General features: G+C 50.7%; 1 pseudogene; it reads right to left on the bottom strand.

Moving 5' to 3' along the window:
- Positions 1 to 6,018: 6,018 nt before the first annotated feature.
- On the bottom strand, positions 6,019 to 6,841 carry LOC120366048 (large ribosomal subunit protein uL11-like; annotated as a pseudogene).
- Between the last annotated feature and the right edge of the window lie 5,518 nt (positions 6,842 to 12,359).

The raw sequence follows: 12,359 nt of genomic DNA, 5'->3' as shown, positions 1-12,359 counted from the left end.
GGAATTACAGGCACGCGCCACCACGCCCAGCTAGTTTTTTGTATTTTTAGTAGAGACGGGGTTTCACTATGTTGACCAGGATGGTCTCGATCTCTCGACCTCGTGATCCACCCGCCTCGGCCTCCCAAAGTGCTGGGATTACAGGCTGAGCCACTGCGCCCGGCCCTAAAATGGATTTTTTAAAAAGACAGTCACAAGCCGGGCATGGTGGCTCATACCTGTAATCTCAGCACTTTGGGAAGCTGAGGAGGGCCAATCACCTGAGGTTGGGAGTTCAAGACCAGCCTGACCAACGTGGAGAAAACCCTGTCTCTACTAAAAGTACAAAATTAGTCAGGCGTGGTGGGACATGCCTATAATTCCAGCTACTCGGGAGGCTGAGGCAGGAGAATTCCTTTTTTTTTTTTTTTTTTTGAGGCGGAGTTTTGCTCTTGTTACCCAGGCTGGAGTGCAATGGCGCGATGTCGGCTCACCGCAACCTCTGCCTCCTGGGTTCAGGCAATTCTCCTGCCTCAGCTTCCTGAGTAGCTGGGATTACAGGCATGTGCCACCATGCCCAGCTAATTTTTTTTGTATTTTTAGTAGAGACGAGGTTTCACCATGTTGACCAGGACGGTCTCGATCTCTTGACCTTGTGATCCACCCGCCTCGGCCTCCCAAAGTGCTGGGATTACAGGCTTGAGCCACCGCGCCCGGCATTTTTTTTTTTTTTTTTTTTTTTTTTTTTGAGAGTTTCGCTCTTGTTACCCAGGCTGGAGTGCAATGGCACGATCTTGGCTCACCGCAACCTCCGCCTCCCGGGCTCAGGCAATTCTCCTGCCTCAGCCTCCTGAGTAGCTGGGATTACAGGCACGCGCCACCATGCCCAGCTAATTTTTTGTATTTTTAGTAGAGACGGTGTTTCACCATGTTGACCAGGATGGTCTCAATCTCTCGACCTCGTGATCCACCCGCCTCGGCCTCCCAAAGTGCTGGGATTACAGGCTTGAGCCACCGCGCCCGGCGAGAATTCCTTGAACCCCGGAGGCGGAGGTTGTGGTGAGCCGAGACAGTGCCGTTGCACTCCAACCTGGGCAACAAGAGCAAAACTCCATCTCAAAAACAAACAACAAAAAAAGACAGTCACAAGCACTGAGCTCACAGGGCTGCAGTATAGTAGGGGGGATGAGACATTAAACAACAAATTACACGAATAATTGTTTAATTACAGTTATGAAAGTGCTACAATAAGCTAGAAGGTGTTATGAGGTATGGAGTAGGACGACCTGATCTAGTTTGGGAGTAGTCAAGGAAGACTTCTCAGAGGAGGTGGGGTATCAGCTGAAGTGTAAAGAATAAGAATTAACAGGGTGGGAATGATTCTCAACCCCTACCTCACACTGCACTAAAATGAATTCAACATGAATCATGGACCTATATGCCAACACAAACACTTTAAAGCTTCTAGAAGAAAGCATGTGGTTTGGGCGCGGTAGCTCACTCCTGTAATCCCAGCACTTTGGGAGACTGAGGCGGGTGGATCACCTGAAGTCAGGAGTTTGAGACCAGCCTGACCAATATGATGAAACCCTGTGTCTACTAAAAATACAAAAATTAGCCTGCTGTGGTGGCATGCACCTGTAATTTCAGCTACTCAGGAGGCTGAGGCACAAGAATCACTTGAAAAAGAAAACATATGGGAATATTTTCTTTTTTCTTTCTTTCTTTTTTTTTTGAGACGGAGTTTCGCTCTTGTTACCCAGGCTGGAGTGCAATGGCGCAATCTCAGCTCACCGCAACCTCCACCTCCTGGGTTCAGGCAATTCTCCTGCCTCAGCCTCCTGAGAAGCTGGGATTACAGGCACGCACCACCATGCCCAGCTAATGTTTTGTATTTTTAGTAGAGACGGGGTTTCACCATGTTGACCAGGATGGTCTTGATCTCTTGACCTCGTGATCCACCCGCCTCAGCCTCCCAAAGTGCTGGGATTACAGGCTTGAGCCACCGCGCCCGGCTCTTTTTTTTTTTTTTTTTAAATGGAGTCTTGCCCTTTTGCCCAGGCTGGAGTGCAATGGTGCCATCTTGGCTCAATGCAATCTCCACCTCCTCGTTCAAGCAATTCTTCTGCCTCAGCCTCCTGAGTAGCTGGGACTACAGGTGCCCACTACCACATCCAGCTAATTTTTGTATTTTTAGTAGAGAAGGGGTTTAGCCAGGATGGTCTCCATCTCCTGACCACATGATCAGCCCACCTCGGCCTCCCAAAGTGCTGGGATTACAGGCGTGAGCCATCGCACCTGGCCAGGAATATTTTCATGACCTTGGGATAGGCAAAGATTTATTTTGCTGTTGTTATTATTGCTGTGTTTGAGAGACAGAGTCTTGCTCTGTTGCCCAGACTGGAGTGCAATGGCATAGTCATGGCTCACTGTAACATGGGGCTCCTTGGCTTAAGCAGTCCTCCTGCCTTGGCCTCTCAAAGTGCTGTGATTATAGGTGTGAGCCACTCTTCCCGGCCTAAGCAAAGATTTCGGAGGCATTGAAAGCACTAACCATAAAACAAAATTCTCAGGCAGTGGGGGAAACATTCAAGACAGAGGAAACAGTATAAGTGAAAGCCCAGAGGAGAGAAGGGGAAAGGTGTGTTGGCAAAGCAGAGGAAAGGCCAGAAGCAGCGAAGTCAGGGAGAGAGTGAAGCGCGAGAAGGGCCAGGAGGTTGGAAGCAAAGGTTGGGGATAATGTGAATTTAACCAGGGTTTGCAAAAGCCTAGTATTACCCTCTCTGCCATGCTCAGGACTACAATGTGTTGGCTACACAAAAAGGAGTCTAAAAGGAAACACCCACCCCCATTCTCCCAGCTCAGCCACAAGGCAAGGTCAGGCTTGGATTCTGCTGCTTTGCAATCAAGACATAGTTTTTTTTTACAACTTGAAAAGTCACTTAATCCAGGTGCCAGGATGAGGTGGGGCATTGCAGGTGGGGACTCGGGCTGTTAGGCCCTGTCCTGCCAGGCCCAGCCCTGGTCTTAGAGGAGCTGGAGTTTGCCAGCTCCCACCCACGCCTCAGCTCCTGCTAGAGCCCCGCCCCACCCCTGCTCAGCACCTGGACCTCCTCACCTCCTCTTCCCCCTCTCCCTCTCTGGGAGGGCTGACAAGCCCCACAGGAAAGAAAGAGCTCAGAGGTCAGGAGTTTTCTCCACCCACTCGCACTCCGACATATGTCCCAATATACCCCAAACCAGAGCTGGGGGGTGCCTGAGGCAACCAGATACCCACAGAATTCAGCTGTCTCATCACTCAGGCCTCTTCCCTGCAAGGCGCTCAGGAAAGACACTGACGGTGGTGACTCCATTCAATTCAACCAACACTGAGTACCTGCTGCATGCCAGGCCCTGTGCTAGGATCAGGAAGGGTGTTGTTCCTACTCTCTGGGAACTCTTGGGGCAGTGGGGTAAAGATAGTGCACACAGCCAACAGTATTACAAGTGCCGTATAGTGGTGCAAAGTGCAATCGAGTATAAAGACTGATTTTACTTGGGGAATGGTGAGTGGATAGCAAGGAAAATTTCCTCTAAGAGGTGACACTCGAGCTGGGCCAGAATGACTCAGTAAGACTGCCAGTAAGACATGCTCTTTGAGGCTAGGCATGGTGGTTCATGACTGTAATCCCAGCACTTTGGGAGGCCGAGAGGGGAGGATTGCTTGAGGCCAGGAGTTCAAGAGCAACATAGCCAACACAGTGAGACCATCTCTAAAAAAAATAAAAAGGAGCCAGGTGTGGTGGCTTACGCCTGTAATCCCAGCACTTTGGGAGGCTGAGCCGGGTGGATCACCTGAGGTCAAGAGTTTGAGACCAGCCTGACCAACATGGTAAAACCCTGTCTCTACTGAAAACTCTGTCTCAAAAAAAAAAAAAATTTTTTTTTGACTTTTTAATTTTTTATTTTATTTTATTTTATTTTATTTATTTATTTATTTATTTTTGAGACGGAGTTTCGCTCTTGTTGCCCAGGCTGGAGTGCAATGGCGCGATCTCGGCTCACCGCAACCTCCGCCTCCTGGGTTCAGGCAATTCTCCTGCCTCAGCCTCCTGAGGAGCTGGGATTACAGGCACACGCCACCATGCCCAGCTAATTTTTAGTATTTTTAGTAGAGACGGGGTTTCACCATGTTGACCAGGATGGTCTCGATCTCTTGACCTCGTGATCCACCCGCCTCGGCCTCCCAAAGTGCTGGGATTACAGGCTTGAGCCACCGCGCCCGGCCTATTTTTTATTTTTTTGAGATGGGGTTTCACCATGATGGCCAGGCTGGTCTTGAACTCCTGACCTCAGGTGATCCACCCACCTCGGCCTCCCAAAGTGCTAGGATTACAGGAGTGAGCCACCGCACCCAGCCTTGACTTTGTAAAATTGTATGATGTTGGCTATTCTCCAGATGTGGCAGCTGAGGCTTTGAGAGGGAAATTGATTTGTTTTCAAATCACACAGGTAGTAAGTGATAAAGCTGGAATTTCAACACAGTGCTGTCTGCTTACATGAGCTTAACTTCTACCGCCTAGAGTAGCCTCAGCAAAGGACATGTGGTGACAGGAGCAGAGGGCCATGAGGTGAGGCTGGAGGGCTGAATAGGCCAGGGTTGGGTTGAGGGAGCCTTGATGAAGCGTGTGGGCTTTATCCAGAGAGCAATGGGGGGGTGGGAGCGGGTGGCATGGGAGGTTCACTAATAGGAGTGTAGGGTAAAGAAAGATGATACTTGGCCGGGCGCGGTGGCTCAAGCTTGTAATCCCAGCACTTTGGGAGGCCGACGTGGGTGGATCACGAGGTCAAGAGATCGAGACCATCCTGGTCAACATGGTGAAACCCTGTCTCTACTAAAAATACAAAACATTAGCTGGGCATGGTGGCACGTGCCTGTAATCCCAGCTACTCAGGAGGCTGAGGCAGGAGAATTGCTTGAACTCAGGAGGCGGAGGTTGCGGTGAGCCGAGATCGCGCCATTGCACTCCAGCCTGGGTAACAAGAGCAAAACTCCGTCTCAAAAAAAAAAAAAAGAAAGAAAGAAAGAAAGATGATACTTAGCTGGGTGGGGTGGCTTACACCTATAATCCCAGCACTTTGGGAGGCCAAGGCGGGTGGATCACAAGGTCAGGAGATCGAGACCAGCCGGGCCAACATGGTAAAACCCCATCTCCACTAAAGATAGAAAAAATTAGCCGGGTGTGGTGACATGCACTTATAATCCCAGCTACTCAGGAGACTGAGGCAGGAGAATTGTTTGAACCCGGGAGGCGGAGGTTACAGTCAGCCGAGATTGTGGCATTATACTCCAGCCTGGGTGAGAGAGTGAGATTCCGCCTCAAAAAAAATAAAAGAAAGAAAGATGATGTTTACGATTAGTTTTGTTTCCAGAGGCCACTTAGAAGAGAAGAAATTAGAGGCAGATAAACCTGTGTGGGAGTTGCTGCAAAAATCCAAGAGAAAGATGGGGGTTGAGGGATGAAGAGGAAGGGATGCATCTGGGAGAAGCCAAGCAGAACCTGGGGACGGATTGGTTCCAGTAGACAAGTGGAGGGAGGAGTCCAAGCTGACGTCCCAGGCTTTTGGCCTGTGTGCTCCAAAAGGAAACCCAGTAGTTAGGTTTTGTGGGGTTTTTTGTTTGTTTGTTTGTTTGTTTTGAGACAGGGTCTCACTCTGTCTCCCAGGCTCCCAGGCTGGAGTGCAGTGGTATGATCAGGGCTCACTGCAGCCTCGACTTCTCCCCAGGCTCGGGTGATTCTCCCACCTCGGCCTCCTGAGTAGCTGAGACTACAAGTGTGCTCCACCATGCTCAGCTCGTTTTTTGTATTTTTTGTAGAGATGGGGTCCTGCCACATTACCCAGGTTGGCCTGGAACTCCTGGGCTCAAGCAATCTGCCTACCTTGGCCTCCCAAAGTGCTCAGATTAAAGGCATAAGCACCACACTCGGCCTTAGCTAATTTTTTTTTTAAAAAACAGTTGTTAAATGACCTTTATTGAAATATTTTCCTTTGTGCTTCTTAACTAGCTGGGCATTCCACAGCACCACTGTTGATGTCATCTATGATGTCATCAGGGTGGTGGCCATCAACATTACAGCCCACAGACTGGGCAGTCCCCAGGATCTCTTTAATGGTTCCAGAAAGTTCTCTGGCTCAAGATCGGTGCCGCATCTGCCGAGTAATGTTGACAATCTCATCAAAAGTAATATTTCCAGGCGGCCGGGCGCGGTGGCTCAAGCCTGTAATCCCAGCACTTTGGGAGGCCGAGGCGGGTGGATCACGAGGTCGAAAGATCGAGACCATCCTGGTCAACATGGTGAAACCCCGTCTCTACTAAAAATACAAAAAAACTAGCTGGGCGTGGTGATGCATGCCTGTAATCCCAGCTACTCAGGAGGCTGAGGCAGGAGAATTGCCTGAGCCCAGGAGGCGGAGGTTGCGGTGAGCTGAGATCGCGCCATTGCACTCCAGCCTGGGTAACAAGAGCGAAACTCCGTCTCAAAAAAAAAAAAAAAAAAAAAAAGTAATATTTGCGCTGTGTTTAATGTTTTTCTGTTTCCTTCTGTCTCTTGGTGGTTCCTTGAGGGCTTTGATGATTAGGGCAGAGGCAGAAGGCACCACCTCAGTCTGGGCCTGTCTGTTCAGAACGGTCAGTTTCATTGTAATCCTCAGGCCCTTCCAGTCACCCATTCATTGCCTTGGCAGTGTCATCACCAACCTTTTTTGGAGACAGACCTAGGGGCCCGATCGTGGGGGCCAGCACAGAAGTGGCACCGACTTCACCCCCAATGTACCTCAGGTATACGACTTTGATCTCGTTGGGGTCAAACTTCGGCGGCATGGTGGAGGCGGCTGGTGTCGGATGAACCTGGATTCGGGCCGACCAAAGACGGCCTTAGCTAATTTTTAAAATTATTTTAGAGATGGGGTCTCACAGGCCGAGCGTGGTAGCACACACCTGTAGTTCCAGCTACTCAGGAGACTGAGGTGGGACCCTGGGAGGTTGAGGCTACAGTGAACCATGATCGTGCCACGATACTCTAGCCCGTGCAGGAGAGTGAGACGGCTGTCTCAAAAAAAAAAAAAAAAAAAGGCCGGGTGCAGTGGCTCATACCTGTAATCCCAGCACTTGGGGAGGCCAAGGCAGTCCGATCATTTGAGGTCAGGAGTTCAAGACCAGCCTGGTCAACATGAGAGATGGGGTCTCCCTACGTTGCCCAGGCTGGTCTTGAACTCCTGGGCTCAAGCAATCCTCCTGCCTTGGCCTCCCAAAGTGCTGGGATGTCAGGCATAAGCCACTGTGTCCAGTCCCAGTAATCAGTTTTTAACAACACACTGGGCACCCCCTATTCCCCCACCATAACTCAGCCCCACATGTGGCACCTGCAAAACTCACTCCTGAAAGGTGCTTTATTCTCCTCCAAATACTTTTTTTTTTTTGAGATGGAGTCTCGCTCTGTTGCCTAGGATGGAGTGCAGTGGCATAGTCTTGGCTCACTGCAACCTCCGCCTCCCAGGTTCAGGTGATTCTCCCACCTCAGTCACCTGAGTAGCTGGAATTACAGGTGTGCCACCACACCACCACGTCCAGCTAATTTTATGCAGGGTTTTTTTTTTTTTTTTTTTTTTTTGAGACGGAGTTTCGCTCTTGTTACCCAGGCTGGAGTGCAATGGCGCGATCTTGGCTCACCGCAACCTCCGCCTCCTGGGTTCAGGCAATTCTCCTGCCTCAGCCTCCTGAGTAGCTGGGATTACAGGCACGCGCCACCATGCCCAGCTAATTTTTGTATTTTTAGTAGAGACGGGATTTCACCATGTTGACCAGGATGGTCTCAATCTCTTGACCTCGTGATCCACCCGCCTCGGCCTCCCAAAGTGCTGGGATTACAGGCTTGAGCCACCGCGCCCGGCCTTTTATGCAGTTTTTAGTAGAGATGGGGTTTCACCGTGTTGGTCAGGTTGGTCTCAAACACCTGACCTCATGATCCACTCGCTTTGGCCTCCCAAAGTGCTGGGATTATAGGCATGAGCCACCACACCCGGCCCCAAATACTCATTTAGACTCATCACCTATTTGTGTATGTATTTATCTAACATATATGGAGCTCCTACTGTATGCCAGATGCAGTGCCAGGAGCTGAGGATACGTCAGAACACACACTAAACCTGTGTCATTAGTGAGGTAATGGTTATAGCCAGGAGTCTGCATTTGAATCCTAATTTTGCAACTCATTTGTGGTGAGTCCTGGCTCAGCCTCCAAGTTGCTGTGACTTCAGGTGAGTGAGTGAACCTCTCATTGTCTGTTTCCTCATCTGTAAGATGGGAATACTAACAATATTTACCATGCAGATTAAATGGGTTAAATGTAAAGTCCTGGCCCCTGGGTCAGCATTTGACATGAGCTATTATTAGAGTTCGCGTTTTAGTGAGGATCCAATTGCACAATTAATTATTTAATTTATTATTAATTTTTTTCTGAGACAGAGTCTTGCTCTGTCACCCAGGCTGGAGTGAAGGGGTGCAATCGTGGCTCACTGCAACCTCTGCCTCCTGGGTTTAAGCAATTCTCCTGCCTCAGTCTTCTGAGTAGTTGAGACTACAGGCGTGTGACATCGTACCTGGCTATTTTTTGTATTTTTAGTAGAGATGAGGTTTCCCCATGTTAGCCAGGCTGGTCTTGAACTCCTGGCCTCAGGTGATCTGCCTGCCTCAGCCTTCCAAAGTTCTGGGATTACAGATGTGAGCTACCAAGCCCGGCCTATTTAATTTATATTTATTTTTATGTTTATGTTTGAGACAGGGCCTCACTGTGTCACCTAGGCTGGAGTTCAGTGGTGCAATTACAGCTCACTGCAGCCTCCTCGACCTCCCAGGCTCAATCCATCCTACCACCTCAGCCTCTCAGGTAGCAGGGACTACAGGCGTATGCCACCACTCCCGGCTAATTTTTTTTTTTTTTTTTGTACAGACAGGGTTCTGCCGTGTTGCCCAGGCTGGTCTTGAACACCTGGCTTCTAGTAATCCTCCCAACTCAGCCTCCCAAAGTGTTGGCATTACAGGCCTGAGGCCCCACACTGGCCAATTATTTAATTATGTTCAACCATGATAAATACCGCACTCCTGTCTTTTTTTCTTCTGAAGGTGTCTCCAGCTGGAGGTTAGGGAAGATTTCAGAGCAGGCGATGGTCCTGCTGAGCTGAGCTGAGCTGAGTGATTTGGGACTGGCCAGGGAAAGCATGAGGGAGGGAGGGACATTCAAGGCAGAGGGGACAGCAAGAAGGCAGACCCGTGGGTGGAAGGAGGCGCTGAGAGCTTGCTTCGTGTTTCTGCAACTTTACTTGGAGCCTTAAAACAGTGCTGAGAAGTAGGTCAGGCAGATACTATGCCCCCATTTTACAGAAAGGGCACTAAGGCCCAGAGAGGAACAATGACTTAGCAGGTCTGTGACAGAGGAGGCGCTAGGTCCGTTTTCTGCCAGCTGATCCAGGGGGCTGGAGAGGACAGGCCTGAGAAGAGGCCTTTGTCCCTTTGCTGGCTGGGGCGGGAGCAGCAGGGGCTGAGGCTGCAGCTGGCCACCAGCAGCTGTGGTGGCCAGAGCTGCATTCCTTCCCCTGCCAGCAAGCAAGTCCAGGCTTATGGCAGGAGCTGGGAATTTTCTTTTTGTCTTAAAAAAAAAAAAAAAAAAAGCACTTTAGTCAACATTAAGTTGTGACTTCAAACAGACACAGCTCCTAACTGTCCTCCCCAGCCCTAGTTCTCTCCAGCTCCCCAGGGTGAGCCCCCAGGCAGCCAAGTTTCTGGGAAAGGCAGGAGGCCTGGACTTGGAGTCCAAAGACTTTGTGGTGAGTCTTGGCTCAGCCTCCCACTTGCTGTGTGACCTCAGGCAGGTCACCACCCTCTCTGGGCCTGAGTGTCCTCTGCAAAACAGGGAAGGGAGGGTTGGATGACATAAGGTGGGGTGGGGAGCCCAGCAGCTGGCTCCAGCCAGTGGCAGCACAGCTCTGCTGCTCTCCAAGTTTGAGGCTATGGGGCCTTGGGGGTCCGGAAGCTGGGGACAGGCAGCCTTTCATCTCTGCTGCCCAGGGTCGCTGCAGGTTGGCAGGCCCCACATCCCGAGATCGCATTTCAGGCTGGAAGGGGCCTTCCTGTGACCTCAGCCGGCCAGGCCTGCCCCTGCCTCCCTCCTCCCCATTCTCACCAGAGGGAGGCAGGCAGTATCCCGCCCAAGGTCACCAGCCAGCAAGTGGCTGTCCTTCGGCCTGCCCTTCCCTCCCACCCGAGCCAGCCCCCACCGGCCTCCCACTGTAAAGCCTCAGGTCTCCTGGGCCATTAGGAATCTGCCAGGCGAGGCGTGGTCTTTTTCCTCTCTCTTGTTTCTTGGCTTGTTTTCCCAGCTCTCCAACAGCCGCCTCCTGCAAAAGCCTCCGGGTGCGTGTACAGGAACATTTTTCTTAAAAAAAAAAAAAAAAAAAAAAAAAAAAAGAGAGAGAAATACAGCAGGCTTTGGGTTAAAAAGCAAGCAACTCCTTAATCCTTTCCCTGTAACCTCTGGCTTCTCAGCTGGGTTGGCCCCAGGCACTGGGAAGGCAGGCTCTGCTGGGGTGAGAGGCCTGGGCTTGTCCCCCACCCGCCCCCTCCTCACCCGCCTCTGTTCTCCAGGGTTTGGTCTGGCTTTTGGAGCCAGGAGGAGAGGAGCTGCAGAGCTCAGCAAGGCTGCGAAAACATGGGGGTGCTGAGGGGCTTGGCTGGGACTTTGCCCCCCTGCCTACTTGGCCACCTTCTATGGAGGTTATAGGATCTGAATTTTTCACCCCTAACTCATCCCCTCTCTTACTGCTCTGGTTCCTTTATCCTGTCTTCGGACTCACTGGCCTGGCCTGTGCCAGCTTCCGGAGTGCCGCCTCCCATCCCTGCACCCCGTCACCCCACACAGGCTTGGCTTTCTTTTCTTGTGAGAGTCATACACTTTCACACTTTGTCTTTATCCATCAGACTCCTCTGTAGAGGTGGCAGCACTCAGGGTCCTGCCCTTTGTCCTGGCTGAGGAACCCCTAATTATCTGTTGTGGTCACAGTGCCTGGGTCCGTGCCTGATACATAGAAGGTATGCTGGGGTGCTTCTTGAATGAATAAATTCAAACCATAAATTGGCCTCTCAAAATATTCAGAGGGATCTTGCAAAAGGGACATTTGATTGTGACACATCTCTGTTAAAACCGTGCCACGCCTCCCCAGCAGCCCCAGAATCCAGTCCAATCCTCCATCTTGACCTCTCTCCATTCACCGGCCCTCATTAAAGAATGTCCTTTTCCCAGCTGGGCGCGGTGGCTCAAGCCTGTAATCCTAGCACTTTGGGAGGCCGAGGCGGGTGGATCACGAGGTCAAGAGATCGAGACCATCCCGGTCAACATAGTGAAACCCTGTCTCAACTAAAAATACAAAAAATTAGCTGGGCATGGTGGCACGTGCCTGTAATCCCAGCTACTCAGGAGGCTGAGGCAGGAGAATTGCCTGAACCCAGGAGGCGGAGGTTGCGGTGAGCCGAGATCGAGCCATTGCACTCCAGCCTGGGTAACAAGAGCAAAACTCCGTCTCAAAAAAAAAAAAAAAAAAAAAAAAAAAGAATGTCCTTTTCCCTCAATGAGTCATCATTTTTTCTCTTGCCTCAGGGCCTTTGCACATGAAATTCTAGCCACTTGCCTGCCTTTCCTGGCTGTCTCAGACCTGTTCCCTTGTCCGATTACCCAAGGAGCAGAACCACATGTGTTCAGAGCCCAGCAAAGCATAGATATTCAAGACTTTCTTTTTCCAAATAATTTTACATTCAATAATTTTTTTAAACCACTGAAATAGGCTGGGTGCGGTGGTTCATGCCTGTAATCCCAGCACTTTGGGAGGCCGAAGCAGGCCGATCATCTGAGGTGGGAGTTCGAGACAAGTCTGGCCAATATGGCGAAACCCCATCTCTACTAAAAATACAAAACTTAGCCGGGCGCGGTGGCTCAAGCCTGTAATCCCAGCACTTTGGGAGGCTGAGGCGGGTGGATCACGAGGTCAAGAGATCGAGACCATCCTGGCCAACACGGTGAAACCCCGTCTCTACTAAAAATACAAAAAATTAGCTGGGCATGGTGGTGCGTGCCTGTAATCCCAGCTACTCAGGAGGCTGAGGCAAGAGAATTGCCTGAACCCAGGAGGCGGAGGTTGCGGTGAGCCGAGATCGCGCCATTGCACTCCAGCCTGGGTAACAAGAACGAAACTCCGTCTCAAAAAAAAAAAAAAAAAAAAAAAACTTAAGCCAGGCGCTCACGCCTGTAATCCCAGCACTTTGGGAGGCCGAGGTGGGCAGATTACAAGGT

This window comes from Saimiri boliviensis, chromosome 11, assembly GCF_048565385.1.
Source record: "Saimiri boliviensis isolate mSaiBol1 chromosome 11, mSaiBol1.pri, whole genome shotgun sequence".
Lineage (NCBI taxonomy): Eukaryota > Metazoa > Chordata > Mammalia > Primates > Cebidae > Saimiri > Saimiri boliviensis.
This window is presented reverse-complemented; position numbering and strand designations above follow the sequence as displayed.